This window comes from Syngnathus typhle, unplaced genomic scaffold, assembly GCF_033458585.1.
Source record: "Syngnathus typhle isolate RoL2023-S1 ecotype Sweden unplaced genomic scaffold, RoL_Styp_1.0 HiC_scaffold_42, whole genome shotgun sequence".
In the NCBI taxonomy this organism is placed as follows: domain Eukaryota; kingdom Metazoa; phylum Chordata; class Actinopteri; order Syngnathiformes; family Syngnathidae; genus Syngnathus; species Syngnathus typhle.
In genome coordinates, this window is record NW_026871948.1 from 170,001 (window position 1) to 172,500 (window position 2,500).

At 35.8% G+C, this 2,500-nt stretch overlaps 5 non-coding genes and 1 pseudogene across 5 annotated transcripts; all 6 read left to right on the forward strand.

Annotated features, from left to right (window-relative positions):
* Positions 1 to 118: 118 nt before the first annotated feature.
* Positions 119 to 237, forward strand: LOC133148107 (5S ribosomal RNA). Its single transcript, XR_009712324.1, has one exon. It is a non-coding gene; the product is annotated as a 5S ribosomal RNA (ribosomal RNA).
* A 283-nt stretch (positions 238 to 520) lies between these two features.
* Positions 521 to 639, forward strand: LOC133147685 (5S ribosomal RNA). Its single transcript, XR_009711991.1, has one exon. It is a non-coding gene; the product is annotated as a 5S ribosomal RNA (ribosomal RNA).
* A 206-nt stretch (positions 640 to 845) lies between these two features.
* LOC133147866 (5S ribosomal RNA) lies at positions 846 to 964 on the forward strand. Its single transcript, XR_009712097.1, has one exon. It is a non-coding gene; the product is annotated as a 5S ribosomal RNA (ribosomal RNA).
* Positions 965 to 1,531: 567 nt separating this feature from the next.
* Positions 1,532 to 1,650, forward strand: LOC133148194 (5S ribosomal RNA). The gene has a single exon (XR_009712406.1). It is a non-coding gene; the product is annotated as a 5S ribosomal RNA (ribosomal RNA).
* Positions 1,651 to 1,896: 246 nt separating this feature from the next.
* On the forward strand, positions 1,897 to 2,015 carry LOC133147755 (5S ribosomal RNA; annotated as a pseudogene).
* Positions 2,016 to 2,248: 233 nt separating this feature from the next.
* On the forward strand, positions 2,249 to 2,367 carry LOC133147537 (5S ribosomal RNA). The gene has a single exon (XR_009711848.1). It is a non-coding gene; the product is annotated as a 5S ribosomal RNA (ribosomal RNA).
* Positions 2,368 to 2,500: the final 133 nt, after the last annotated feature.

Genomic DNA, 2,500 nt, shown 5'->3' on the forward strand with positions numbered 1-2,500 from the left:
GGAAACTGCAACCCGAGTTTAAACTCCGACATTGAAATTATAACCAGAGTTTCCAACCTATATAGTGGCGTCATCCGTAGCATTATATATAAAATGCACGATTTTGAGTGTGATCACGGCTTACGGCCATACTACCCTGAGAACGCCCGATCTCGTCCGATCTCGGAAGCTAAGCACGGTCGGGCCTGGTTAGTACTTGGATGGGAGACCGCCTGGGAATACCAGGTGCTGTAAGCTTTATTTATTTATTTACTTACTTACTTATTTACTTACTTACTTACTTACTTACTTACTTACTTACTTACTTACTTACTTACTTACTTACTTACTTACTTACTTACTTACTTACTTACTTACTTACTTACTTACTTACTTACTTACAACACCCATTACGTATGGCATTCGGAAACTGCAAACCGAGTTTAAACTCCGACATTGAAATTATAACCCGTGTTTCCAACCTATATTGGCGTCATCCGTAGCATTATATATAAAATGCACGATTTTGAGCGTGATCACGGTTTACGGCCATACTACCCTGAGAACTCCCGATCTCGTCCGATCTCGGAAGCTAAGCAGTGTCGGCCCTGGTTAGTACTTGAATGGGAAACCGCCTGGGAATACCGGGTGCTGTAAGCTTTATTTATTTATTTATTTATTTATTTATTTATTTATTTATTTATTTATTTATTTATTTATTTATTTATTTATTTACTTACTTACTTACTTACTTACTTACTTACTTACTTACTTACTTACTTACTTACTTACTTACTTACTTACTTAATCTATAAGTACTTACTTTACTATGTATCTATAAAATGCATGATTTTGAGAATGGTTAGGCTTACGGCCATACTACCCTGAGAACGCCCGATCTCGTCCGATCTCGGAAGCTAAGCAGGGTCGGGCCTGGTTAGTACTTGGATGGGAGACCGCCTGGGAATACCAGGTGCTGTAAGCTTTATTTATTTATTTACTTACTTACTTACTTACTTACTTACTTACTTACTCATTTATTTATTTATTTATTTATTTATTTATTTATTTATTTATTTATTTATTTATTTATTTATTTATTTATTTATTTTCCCCCCACTTCAATTGTTAAAGCAAATTTTGACAACACCCATTACGTATGGCATTCGGAAACTGCAAGCCGAGTTTAAACTCCGACATTGAAATTATAACCCGAGTTTCCAACCTATATTGTGTGGCGTCATCCGAAGCATTGTAGTTCACGTCTTTTACCGCTAGAGAGCAGACTATGTACAGTGAATAAAGAGGCTGGCTCCCTGTGAACTCAAAGCAGCAGTTTTTCTTTGTAAAAGAAACCAAAACAACACATTGCGCTTACATGTAGGGTTTTTCCACTTTTCATGACATATACAGCAAAATGCAGGTCGTAATGGCAAATTTGTGCTACCACATAAAAAGCTGTCAATAACTTTTCATGATAACCATGTTTCCATGAAACGCCCTTTCAGGGGCGATTGTATCTATAGAATGCATGATTTTGAGAGTGATCACGGCTTACGGCCATACTACCCTGAGAACGCCCGATCTCGTCCGATCTCGGAAGCTGAGCAGGGTCGGGCCTGGTTAGTACTTGGATGGGAGACCGCCTGGGAATACCAGGTGCTGTAAGCTTTATTTACTTATTTATTTATTTATTTATTTATTTATTTATTTATTTATTTATTTATTTATTTACTTACTTACTTACTTACTTACTTACTTACTTACTTACTTACTTACAACACCCATTACGTATGGCATTCGGAAACTGCAACCCGAGTTTAAACTCCGACATTGAAATTATAACCCGAGTTTCCAACCTATGTGGCGTCATCCGTAGCATTATATATAAAATGCATGATTTTGAGAATGATCACGGCTTACGGCCATACTACCCTGAGAACGCCCGATCTTGTCCGATCTCGTAAACTAAGCAGGGTCGGGCCTGGTTAATACTTGGATGGGAGACCGCCTGGGAATAACAGGTGCTGTAAGCTTTATTTATTTATTTATTTATTTATTTATTTATTTATTTATTTATTTATTTATTTATTTATTTATTTATTTATTTATTTATTTATTTATTTACTTACAACACCCATTACGTATGGCATTCGGAAACTGCAACCCGAGTTTAAACTCCGACATTGAAATTATAACCCGAGTTTCCAACCTAGTGGCGTCATCCGTAGCATTATATATAAAATGCACGATTTTGAGTGTGATCACGGCTTACGGCCATACTACCCTGAGAACGCCCGATCTCGTCCGATCTCGGAAGCTAAACAAGGTCGGTCCTGGTTAGTACTTGGATGGGAGACCGCCTGGGAATACCAGGTGCTGTAAGCTTTATTTATTTATTTATTTATTTATTTACTTACTTACTTACTTACTTACTTACTTACTTACTTACTTATTTATTTATTTATTTATTTATTTATTTATTTATTTATTTATTTATTTATTTATTTATTTATTTATT